The sequence below is a fragment of the Scardinius erythrophthalmus genome (genome assembly GCF_964197995.2).
Source record: "Scardinius erythrophthalmus genome assembly, chromosome: 8".
Taxonomy (NCBI): Eukaryota; Metazoa; Chordata; class Actinopteri; order Cypriniformes; family Leuciscidae; genus Scardinius; species Scardinius erythrophthalmus.
In genome coordinates this window covers 28,732,941-28,746,670 of record NC_138228.1, presented here as the reverse complement: position 1 = coordinate 28,746,670, position 13,730 = coordinate 28,732,941, and positions in this window count along the sequence as shown.

The window sequence follows — 13,730 nt, the reverse complement described above, 5'->3', positions numbered from 1 at the left end:
GAATCAACTTGAATTCCATAACTTTTTGTCGGCATGGTCTGGAGATGATCTGGTTCAAATTTCGTGAAAATCGGAGTAACGGCCTAGGAGGAGTTCGAAAAAGTAGGTTTTTCGGAAAATTCAAAATGGCGGAAAAATTTTCATGACGGAAAATGACGTCATAGGGTGCAATCGAATCGGCTTGAGCTAAGGAATCAGAGAAAAAAATAATTTTGTTTCTAGCCCATGTGGTTCAAAAGTTATTAGCATAAACATGAGTGCAACTTTGGACAGTTGGTGGCGCTAGAGGTAATGACTTGGAGACTCCAAATTTGCTATGCTGATAGGTCAGACCCTCCTCTATCAGTGTGCCAAATTTCATAACTTTCCCGCTAGCGGTTCTATGGGCTGCCATAGACTCCCAGTCGGAAAAATGAAGAATAATAATAAATATAGCTGCAAGCAGCCATTACCGGGGCCAAGCACAATCAGATGACAAGACATGCCAACATTGCTGAAAGTGTCAGACCAACTGCGACAATGAGCAATTAAAGACATTTAAAGAGGATTTCAGGCGAAATGGCTGAAAAATCAGAGAAACAGTAAATAAAAATATGATTTAATGGATTATCACTTTTGACCAATAGGTGGCGCAGTTACAAAACTGATGTGATGTGGTCAGAGTGAAGTGACAATGACACACACAAAGTTTGGTGTCAATATGTCAAGGAATTGCAGAGATAAAGCCTGAATAGTGCTATTAGCATCATGCCTCAACTTTGCTGCTGCGCTATACGAAAACGGTTTCGTCAATCGACACGAAATCCATAACTTTTAGTCGGCACGGTCTGGAGATGATACGATTCGATTTTGGTGAAAATCGGACAAACGGTGTAGGAGGAGTTCGAAAAAGTAGGTTTTGAATGAAAATCAAGATGGCGGACAGGAAGTTAGGCCAAATAAGGTAAACTTGGTATCTATGTTCTCAGCTTGACCCAAGGAATCTACTAAGATGAGTTGCATTACAATAGGCCAATTTATTCTAAAGTTATTAGCAGTTTTGGAAATTTTGTTATAACTTTTGACCACTAGGTGGCGCTGTTTCTAAATATGTTGGGTACCTTCAGGGGATGGTGCAGATGGCACATTCTGAGTTTTGTAATATTACACCAATGCATTTGTTTAGTATAGCATTTTATTTCACAAAACTGTATTGAAGTCAATGGGAATTTCATCAAACCGTAAGGCAAAACCTAGCATGTTTGGTATCGTAGGACTCGGAAAGGTTTCAGGAGTCTAATTAGATGAGTCTCGTGAAAATAAGTCGACCGCACCCAAAGTTATAAGCATTTGAAAAATAAAATTCACCACTAGGTGGCGCTGTTTCGAAACTTCTCAGGCTCCTTCAGAACATCGTGCTGATGACCCATGCCAAGTTTCGTAACAATCCATTCATGCGTTCATAAAATACAGCATTTTAGCACAAAATTCAAAATGGCCGACAGTCAAAATGGCCGATATGGTAAAATTGGATATCAGTCGACTCGGCATGTCGCTCCTGAATCTATCAAGACCAATTTTATGATTTTTGGACAAACTGTTCAGAAGTTATAAGCAAAAATAGCCATTTTTCATATCTCCGGACCAGTAGGTGGCGCTGCGCCGAAACGCAGCATGTAGCCTCAGGTCATGCTTGTGAGTACATGTACCAAGTTTGGTCTGAATACGATAAACCGTTGCGGAGATACAGCCTTACGACTGTTTTTGCTAGCGCTACGTAAAATGTATTCGTGCGTTTATCGAAAACGGTTTGACGAATCAATTTGAATTCCATAACTTTTGGTCAGCACTGCCTGAAGATGATCTGGTTCAATTTTCGTGCAAATCGGACAAACCGTCTAGGACGAGTTCGAAAAAGTAGCTTTTTCAGAAAATTAAAAATGGCGGCCATATTTATATGACGGAAAATGACGTCATAGGGTGCAATCGAATCGGCATGAGCTCAGGAATCAGAGGAAAAAAGAATTTTGTTGATTGGCCTTACGGTTCAAAAGTTATTAGCAAAATAAAAGTGAAACTTTGGACAGGTGGTGGCGCTAGAGGGAATGACTTAGAAACACAAAAATTGGTGTATTTAATGTTGGGACTGTCCTCTATCAGAATGTCAAACCAAAACAACTTTCCCGCAATCGGTTCTATGGGCTGCCATAGACTCCCAGTCGGAAAAATGAAGAATAATAATAAATATAGCTGCAAGCAGCAATTATCGGGGCCAAGCGCAAGCAGACGACAGGATATGCCAACATGGCTGAAGGTGTCAGACCAACTGCAACAATGAGCAATTAAATACATTTAAAGAGGATTTTAGGCGAAATGGCTGAAAAATCATATAAAAAGTCATTCGAAATATGATTTAATGGATCATCACTTTCGACCAATCTGTGGCGCAGTTACAAAACTGATGTGATGTGGTCAGAGTGAAGTGACAATGACACATACAAAGTTTGGTGTCAATATGTCAAGGCATTGCAGAGATAAAGCCTGAATAGTGCTTTTAGCATCATGCCTCAACTTTGCTGCTACGCTATACGAAAACGGTTTCGTCTATAGACACGAAATCCATAACTTTTAGTCAGCACAGTCTGGAGATGATACGATTCGATTTTGGTGAAAATCGGACAAACGGTCTAGGAGGAGTTCGAAAAAGTAGGTTTTGACTGAAAATCAAGATGGCGGACAGGAAGCTAGGCCAAATAAGGAAACCTTGGTATCTATGTTCTCGTCTTGACCCAAGGAATCTATTAAGACCAGTTGCATTACAATAGGCCAACTTATTCAAAAGTTATTAGCAGTTTTGTAAATTTTGTTATAACTTTTGACCACTAGGTGGCACTGTCTCGAAATATTTTGGGTACCTTCAGGGGATGGTGCTGATGGCACATTTTGAGTTTCGTAATATTACACCAATGCATTTGTTTAGTATAGCATTTTATTTCACAAAACTGCATTGAAGTCAATGGGAATTTCATGTTTTGTTCTATTATAGCGCCACCAAGAGGCTGAGTCCCACTATCTTTTTTACATGTCCTCAGAGTGAGCTCATACATATGTGTGTCGATTTTGGTGAAAATATCTCAATTCGCTTCGGAGTTATAGACATTTATATGAAAAAACATGTAAAAAATGACTGACACATGACTTTGTTTGGAATTTACTACCCCTAAACATCAATATTTTCGCATTTGGGCATTGGCGTATAACTATCGACCTATGTTTCCAAACTTCTGACGGTGGTTTCATCTCGATCGGACTAGCGGTTTCAAAGATATAGCCAAATGTTTTTTAAGCGCTAAATCACAACGCTACACAAACCGTAAGGCGAAACCTAGCATGTTTGGTATCATAGGACTCGGCAACGATTCAGGAGTCTAAAAAGATGAGTTTCGTGAAAATAAGTCGACCACACCCAAAGTTATAAGCATTTGAAAAAAAAAATTCACCACTAGGTGGCGCTGTTTCGAAACTTCTCAGGCTCATTCAGGGCATTGTGCTGATGACCCATACCACGTTTCGTAACAATCTGTTCATGCGTTCTTAAAATACAGCATTTTAGCACAAAATTCAAAATGGCCGACAGTCAAAATGGCCGATATGGTAATATTGGATATCAGTCGACTCGGCATGTTACCCTGAATCTAACGAGAACAATTTTATGATTTTTGGACAAACTGTTCAGAAGTTATAAGCAAAAATAGCCATTTTTCATATCTCCGGACCAGTAGGTGGCGCTGCGCCGAAACACAGCATGTAGCCTCAGGTCATGCTTGTGATGACATGTACCAAGTTTGGTCTGAATCCGATAAAGCGTTGCGGAGATACGGCCTTACATCTGTTTTCGCAAGCGCTACGTAAAATGTATTCGTGGGTTTATCGAAAACTGTTAAGCGAATCAACTTGAATTCCATAACTTTTTGTCAGCATGGTCTGTAGATGATCTGGTTCAATTTTCGTGCAAATCGGACAAACCGTCTAGGACGAGTTCGAAAAAGTAGCTTTTTAGATAAATTCAAAATGGCGGCCATATTGTTATGACAGAAATGATGTCATAGGGTGCAATCGAATTGGCATGAGCTCAGGAATCAGAGAGAAAAATAATTTTGTTGATTGGCCTTACGGTTCAAAAGTTATTAGCAAAATAAAAGTGAAACTTTGGACAGGTGGTGGCGCTAGAGGGAATGACTTAGACACACCAAAATTGGTGTATTTAATGTTGGGACTGTCCTCTATCAGAATGTCAAACCAAAACAACTTTCCCGCATTCGGTTCTATGGGCTGCCATAGACTCCCAGTTGGAAGAAGGAAGAATAATAATAAATATAGCTGCAAGCAGCCATTACCGGGGCCAAGCACAATCAGATGACAAGACATGCCAACATTGCTGAAAGTGTCAGACCAACTTCGACAATGAGCAATTAAAGACATTTAAAAAGGATTATAGGCAAAATGCCTGAAAAATCAGAGAAACAGTAAATAAAAATATGATTTAATGGATTATCACTTTTGACCAATAGGTGGCGCAGTTACAAAACTGATGTGATGTGGTCAGAGTGAAGTGACAATGACACACAAAGTTTGGTGTCAATATGTCAAGGAATTGCAGAGATAAAGCCTGAATAGTGCTATTAGCATCATGCCTCAACTTTGCTGCTGCGCTATACGAAAACGGTTTTGTCAATCGACACGAAATCCATAACTTTTAGTCGGCACGGTCTGGAGATGATACGATTCGATTTTGGTGAAAATCGGACAAACGGTCTAGGAGGAGTTCGAAAAAGTAGGTTTTGAATGAAAATCAAGATGGCGGACAGGAAGTTAGGCCAAATAAGGTAAACTTGGTATCTATGTTCTCAGCTTGACCCAAGGAATCTACTAAGATGAGTTGCATTACAATAGGCCAATTTATTCAAAAGTTATTAGCAATTTTGGAAATTTTGTTATAACTTTTGACCACTAGGTGGCGCTGTTTCTAAATATGTTGGGTACCTTCAGGGGATGGTGCAGATGGCACATTCTGAGTTTTGTAATATTACACCAATGCATTTGTTTAGTATAGCATTTTATTTCACAAAACTGTATTGAAGTCAATGGGAATTTCATGTTTTGTTCTATTATAGCGCCACCAAGAGGCTCAGTCCAACCATTTTTTTTATGTGTCCTCAGAGTGAGCCCATACATATGTGTGTCGATTTTGGTGAAAATATCTCAATTATCTTCGGAGTTATAGACATTTATATGAAAAAACACGTAAAAAATGACTGACACATGACTTTAATTGGAATTTACTACCTCTAGACATCAATATTTTCGCATTTGGGCTTTGACGTTTAGTTAACAAGCTATGATTCCAAACTTCTGACGGTGGTTTCGTCTCGATCGGACAAACGGTTTCGAAGATATCGCCTAATGTTTTTTAAGTGCTAAATCACAACGCTACACAAACCGTAAGGCGAAACCTAGCATGTTTGGTATTGTTGGACTCGGCAAGGACTCAGGAGTCTAAAGAGATGAGTCTCCTGAAAATATGTCAACCACACCCAAAGTTATAAGCATTTAAAAAAAAAAATTCACCACTAGGTGGCGCTGTTTCGAAACTTCTCAGGCTCCTTCAGGGCATCGTGCTGATGACCCACACCAAGTTTCGTAACAATTCGTTAATGCGTTCATAAGATACAGCATTTTAGCACATAATTCAAAATGGCCGACAGTCAAAATAGCCGATATGGTAAAATTGGATATCAGTCGACTCGGCATGTCGCCCTGAATCTAACGAGACCAATTTTATGATTTTTGGACAAACTGTTCAGAAGTTATAAGCAAAAATAGCCATTTTTCATATCTACGGACCAGTAGGTGGCGCTGCGCCGAAACGCAGCATGTAGCCTCAGGTCATGCTTGTGAGTACATGTACCAAGTTTGGTCTGAATACGATAAACCGTTGCGGAGATACAGCCTTACGACTGTTTTTGCTAGCGCTACGTAAAATGTATTCATGCGTTTATCGAAAACGGTTTGACGAATCAATTTGAATTCCATAACTTTTGGTCAGCACTGCCTGAAGATGATCTGGTTCAATTTTCGTGCAAATCGGACAAACCGTCTAGGACGAGTTCGAAAAAGTAGGTTTATCGAAAAATTCAAAATGGCGGCCATATTTTTATGACGGAAAATGACGTCATAGGGTGCAATCGAATCGGCATGAGCTCAGGAATCAGAGGGAAAAAGAATTTTGTTGATTGGCCTTACGGTTCAAAAGTTATTAGCAAAATAAAAGTGAAATTTTGGACAGGTGGTGGCGCTAGAGGGAATGACTTAGAAACACAAAAATTGGTGTATTTAATGTTGGGACTGTCCTCTATCAGAATGTCAAACCAAAACAACTTTCCCGCAATCGGTTCTATGGGCTGCCATAGACTCCCATGACGGAAGAAGAAGAAGAAGAAGAAGAAATATAGCTGCAAGCAGCCATTACCGGGGCCAAGCTGAATAAGACGACAAGACATGCCGACATGTCTGAAAGTGTCAGACCAACTGCAACAATGAGCAATTAAAGACATTTAAAGAGGATTTTAGGCAAAATGCCTGAAAAATCATAGAAACAATAAATAAAAATATGATTTGATGGATTATCACTTTCGACCAATAGGTGGCGCAGTTACAAAACTGATGTGATGTGGTCAGAGTGAAGTTACAATGACACATACAAAGTTTGGTGTCAATATGTCAAGGCATTGCAGAGATAAAGCCTTAATTAATGCTATTAGCATCATGCCTCAACTTTGCTGCTGCGCTATACGAAAACGGTTTCGTCTATCGACACGAAATCCATAACTTTTAGTCGGCACGGTCTGGAGATGATACGATTCGATTTTGGTGAAAATCGGACAAACGGTCTAGGAGGAGTTCGAAAAAGTAGGTTTTGAATGAAAATCAAGATGGCGGACAAGAAGTTTGACCAAATAAGGAAAATTTGGTATCTATGTTCTCGGCTTGACCCAAGGAATCTATTAAGACCAGTGGCATTTACATAGGCCGATGTATTCAAAAGTTATTAGCAGTTTTGGAAATGTTGTTATAACTTTTGACCACTAGGTGGCGCTGTCTCTAAATATTTTGGGTACCTTCAGGGGATGGTGCTGATGGCACATTCTGAGTTTCGTAATATTACACCAATGCATTTGTTTAGTATAGCATTTTATTTCACAAAACTGCATTGAAGTCAATGGGAATTTCATGTTTTGTTCTATTATAGCGCCACCAAGAGGCTCAGTCCCACCATTTTTTTTATGTGTCCTCAGAGTGAGCCCATACATATATGTGTCGATTTTGGTGCAAAAATCTCAATTTGCTTCGGAGTTATAGACATTTATATGAAAAAACACGAAAAAAATGACTGACACATGACTTTGATTGGAAATTAGTACCCCTAAACATCAATATTTTCGCATTTGGGCATTGGCGTTTAGCTATCGACCTATGTTTCCAAACTTCTGACGGTGGTTTCGTCTCGATCGGACTAGCGGTTTCAAAGATATAGCCAAATGTTTTTTAAGCGCTAAATCACAACGCTACACAAACCGTAAGGCAAAACCTAGCATGTTTGGTATCGTAGGACTCGGCAATGATTCAGGAGTCTAAAAAGATGAGTTTCGTGAAAATAAGTCGACCACACCCAAAGTTATAAGCATTTGAAAAAAAAATTCACCACTAGGTGGCGCTGTTTCGAAACTTCTCAGGCTCATTCAGGGCATTGTGCTGATGACCCATACCACGTTTCGTAACAATCCGTTCATGCGTTCATAAAATACAGAATTTTAGCACAAAATTCAAAATGGCCGACAGCCAAAATGACCGATATGGTCAAATTGGATATCAGTCGACTCGGCATGTTGCCCTGAATCTAACGAGACCAATTGTATGATTTTTGGACAAACTGTTCAGAAGTTATAAGCAAAAATAGCCATTTTTCATATCTCCGGACCAGTAGGTGGCGCTGCGCCGAAACACAGCATGTAGCCTCAGGTCATGCTTGTGAGTACAAGTACCAAGTTTGGTCTGAATACGATAAACCGTTGCGGAGATACGGCCTTACGACTGTTTTTGCTAGCGCTACGTAAAATGTATTCGTGCGTTTATCGAAAACGGTTTGACGAATCCATTTGAATTCCATAACTTTTTGTCAGCACTACCTGAAGATGATCTGGTTCAATTTTCGTGCAAATCGGACAAACCGTCTAGGACGAGTTCGAAAAAGTAGCTTTTTTAGAAAATTCAAGATGGCGGCCATATTTTTATGACGGCAAATGACGTCATAGGGTGCAATCGAATCGCCATGAGCTCAGGAATCAGTGGAAAAAAGAATTTCGCTGATTGGCCTTACGGTTCAAAAGTTATTAGCAAAATAAAAGTGAAATTTTGGACAGGTGGTGGCGCTAGAGGGAATGACTTAGAAACACCAAAATTGGTGTATTTAATGTTGAGACGGTCCTCTATCAGAATGTCAAACCAAAACAACTTTCCCGCAATCGGTTCTATGGGCTGCCATAGACTCCCAGTCGGAAGAAGGAAGAATAATAATAATAAATATAGCTGCAAGCAGCCATTACCGGGGCCAAGCAGAATAAGACGACAAGACATGCCGACATGTCTGAAAGTGTCAGACCAACTGCAACAATGAGCAATTAAAGACATTTAAAGAGGATTTTAGACGAAATGGCTGAAAAATCATAGAAACAGTAATTAAAAATATGATTTTATGGATTATCACTTTCGACCAATAGGTGGCGCAGTTACAAAACTGATGTGATGTGGTCAGAGTGAAGTGACAATGACACATACAAAGTTTGGTGTCAATATGTCAAGGCATTGCAGAGATAAAGCCTGAATAGTGCTTTTAGCATCATGCCTCAACTTTGCTGCTGCGCTATACGAAAACGGTTTCGTCTATCGACACGAAATCCATAACTTTTAGTCGGCACGGTCTGGAGATGATACGATTCGATTTTGGTGAAAATCGGACAAACGGTCTAGGAGGAGTTCGAAAAAGTAGGTTTTGAATGAACATCAAGATGGCGGACAGGAAGTTCGGCCAAATAAGGAAAACTTGGTATCTATGTTCTCGGCTTGACCCAAGGAATCTATTAAGACCAGTGGCATTTCAATAGACAGATTTATTCAAAAGTTATTAGCCTTTTTGGAAATTTTGTTATAACTTTTGACCACTAGGTGGCGCTGTTTCGAAATATTTTGAGTACCTTCAGGGGATGGTGCTGAAGGCACATTCTGAGTTTCGTAATATTACACCAATGCATTTGTTTAGTATAGCATTTTATTTCACAAAACTCTATTGAAATCAATGGGAATTTCATGTTTTGTTCTATTATAGCGCCACCAAGAGGCTCAGTCCCACCATTTTTTTTATGTGTCATCAGAGTGAGCCCATACATATATGTGTCGATTTTGGTGCAATAATCTCAATTTGCTTCGGAGTTATAGACATTTATATGAAAAAACACGTAAAAAATGACTGACACATGACTTTGATTGAATATTACTACCCCTAAACATCAATATTTTCACATTTGGGCATTGGCGTATAGCTATCGACCTATGTTTCCAAACTTCTGACGGTGGTTTCGTCTCAATCGGACAAACGGTTTCGAAGATATAGCCTAATGTTTTTTAAGCGCTAAATCACAATGCTACACAAACCGTTAGGCGAAACCTAACATGTTTGGTATCGTTGGACTCGGCAACAATTCAGGAGTCCAATGAGATGAGTTTCGTGAAAATAAGTCGATCACACCCAAAGTTATAAGCATTTGAAAAAAAAAATTCACCACTAGGTGGCGCTGTTTCGAAACTTCTCACACTCCTTCAGGACATCGTGCTGATGACCCATGCCAAGTTTCGTAACAATCCGTTCATGCGTTCATAAAATACAGCATTTTAGCACATAATTCAAAATGGCCGACAGTCAAAATGGCCGATATGGTAAAATTGGATATCAGTCGACTCGGCATGTCGCCCTGAATCTAACGAGACCAATTTTATGATTTTTGGACAAACTGTTCAGAAGTTATAAGCAAAAATAGCCATTTTTCATATCTCCGGACCAGTAGGTGGCGCTGCGCCGAAACGCAGCATGTAGCCTCAGGTCATGCTTGTGATGACATGTACCAAGTTTGGTCTGAATACGATAAACCGTTGCAGAGATACAGCCTTACGACTGTTTTTGCAGGCGCTACGTAAAATTTGTTCGTGCGTTTATTGAAAACGGTTTGACGAATCAATTTGAATTCCATAACTTTTGGTCAGCACTGCCTGAAGATGATCTGGTTAAATTTTCGTGCAAATCGGCCAAACCGTCTAGGACGAGTTCGAAAAAGTAGCTTTTTCAGAAAATTAAAAATGGCGGCCATATTTATATGACGGAAAATGACGTCATAGGGTGCAATCGAATCGGCATGAGCTCAGAAATAAGAGGAAAAAAGAATTTTGTTGATTGGCCTTACGGTTCAAAAGTTATTAGCAAAATAAAAGTGAAACTTTGGACAGGTGGTGGCGCTAGAGGGAATGACTTAGAAACACAAAAATTGGTGTATTTAATGTTGGGACTGTCCTCTATCAGAATGTCAAACCAAAACAACTTTCCCGCAATCGGTTCTATGGGCTGCCATAGACGCCCAGTCGGAAGAAGAATAATAATAATAATAAATATAGCTGCAAGCAGCAATTACCGGGGCCAAGCAGAATAAGACGACAAGACATGCCGACATGTCTGAAAGTGTCAGACCAACTGCAACAATGAGCAATTAAAGACATTTAAAGAGGATTTTAGACGAAATGGCTGAAAAATCAAAGAAACAGTAATTAAAAATATGATTTAATGGATTATCACTTTCGACAAATAGGTGGCGCAGTTACAAAACTGATGTGATGTGGTCAGAGTGAGGAGACAATGACACATACAAAGTTTGGTGTCAATATGTCAAGGCATTGCAGAGATAAAGCCTGAATAGTGCTATTAGCATCATGCCTCAAATTTGCTGCTGCGCTATACGAAAACGGTTTCGTCAATTGACACGAAATCCATAACTTTTAGTCGGCACAGTCTGGGGATGATACGATTCGATTTTGGTGAAAATCGGACAAACGGTGTGGGAGGAGTTCGAAAAAGTAGGTTTTGAATGAAAATAGCATTTTATCTCACAAAACTGTATTGAAGTCAATGGGAATTTCATGTTTTGTTCTATTATAGCGCCACCAAGAGGCTCAGTCCCACAATTTTTTTTACGTGTCCTCAGAGTGAGCCCATACATATGTGTGTCAGTTTTGGTGAAAATATCTCAATTTGCTTTAGAGTTATAAACATTTATATGAAAAAACACGTAAAAAATGACTGACACATGACTTTGTTTGAATTTTACTACCCCTAAACATCAATGTTTTCGCATTTGGGCATTGGCGTATAGCTATCGACCTATGTTTCCAAACTTCTGACGGTGGTTTCGTCTCGATCGGACAAGCGGTTTCGAAGATATAGCCTAATGTTTTTTAAGCGCTAAATCACAACGCTACACAAACCGTAAGGCGAAACCTAGCATGTTTGGTATCGTAGGACTCGGCAAGGTTTCAGGAGTCTAATTAGATGAGTCTCGTGAAAATAAGTCGACCGCACCCAAAGTTATAAGCATTTGAAAAAAAAAATTCCCCACTAGGTGGCGCTGTTTCGAAACTTCTCACACTCCTTCAGGACATCGTGCTGATGACCCATGCCAAGTTTCGTAACAATCCGTTCATGCGTTCATAAAATACAGCATTTTAGCACATAATTCAAAATGGCCGACAGTCAAAATGGCCGATATGGTAAAATTGGATATCAGTCGACTCGGCATGTCGCCCTGAATCTAACGAGACCAATTTTATGATTTTTGGACAAACTGTTCAGAAGTTATAAGCAAAAATAGCCATTTTTCATATCTCCGGACCAGTAGGTGGCGCTGCGCCGAAACGCAGCATGTAGCCTCAGGTCATGCTTGTGATGACATGTACCAAGTTTGGTCTGAATACGATAAACCGTTGCAGAGATACAGCCTTACGACTGTTTTTGCAGGCGCTACGTAAAATTTGTTCGTGCGTTTATTGAAAACGGTTTGACGAATCAATTTGAATTCCATAACTTTTGGTCAGCACTGCCTGAAGATGATCTGGTTCAATTTTCGTGCAAATCGGACAAACCGTCTAGGACGAGTTCGAAAAAGTAGCTTTTTCAGAAAATTAAAAATGGCGGCCATATTTATATGACGGAAAATGACGTCATAGGGTGCAATCGAATCGGCATGAGCTCAGAAATAAGAGGAAAAAAGAATTTTGTTGATTGGCCTTACGGTTCAAAAGTTATTAGCAAAATAAAAGTGAAACTTTGGACAGGTGGTGGCGCTAGAGGGAATGACTTAGAAACACAAAAATTGGTGTATTTAATGTTGGGAATGTCCTCTATCAGAATGTCAAACCAAAACAACTTTCCCGCAATCGGTTCTATGGGCTGCCATAGACTCCCATGGCGGAAGAAGAAGAAGAATAATAATAATAAATATAGCTGCAAGCAGCAATTACCGGGGCCAAGCAGAATAAGACGAGAAGACATGCCAACATGTCTGAAAGTGTCAGACCAACTGCAACAATGATCAATTATAGACTTTGAAGAGGATTTTATGCAAAATGCCTGAAAAATCATAGAAACAATAATTAAAAATATGATTTTATGGATTATCACTTTCGACCAATAGGTGGCGCAGTTACAAAACTGATGTGATGTGGTCAGAGTGAAGTGACAATGACACATACAAAGTTTGGTGTCAATATGTCAAGGCATTGCAGAGATAAAGCCTGAATAGTGCTTTTAGCATCATGCCTCAACTTTGCTGCTGCGCTATACGAAAACGGTTTCGTCTATCGACACGAAATCCATAACTTTTAGTCGGCACGGTCTGGAGATGATACGATTCGATTTTGGTGAAAATCGGACAAACGGTCTAGGAGGAGTTCGAAAAAGTAGGTTTTGAATGAACATCAAGATGGCGGACAGGAAGTTCGGCCAAATAAGGAAAACTTGGTATCTATGTTCTCGGCTTGACCCAAGGAATCTATTAAGACCAGTGGCATTTCAATAGACAGATTTATTCAAAAGTTATTAGCCTTTTTGGAAATTTTGTTATAACTTTTGACCACTAGGTGGCGCTGTTTCGAAATATTTTGAGTACCTTCAGGGGATGGTGCTGAAGGCACATTCTGAGTTTCGTAATATTACACCAATGCATTTGTTTAGTATAGCATTTTATTTCACAAAACTCTATTGAAATCAATGGGAATTTCATGTTTTGTTCTATTATAGCGCCACCAAGAGGCTCAGTCCCACCATTTTTTTTATGTGTCATCAGAGTGAGCCCATACATATATGTGTCGATTTTGGTGCAATAATCTCAATTTGCTTCGGAGTTATAGACATTTATATGAAAAAACACGTAAAAAATGACTGACACATGACTTTGATTGAATATTACTACCCCTAAACATCAATATTTTCACATTTGGGCATTGGCGTATAGCTATCGACCTATGTTTCCAAACTTCTGACGGTGGTTTCGTCTCAATCGGACAAACGGTTTCGAAGATATAGCCTAATGTTTTTT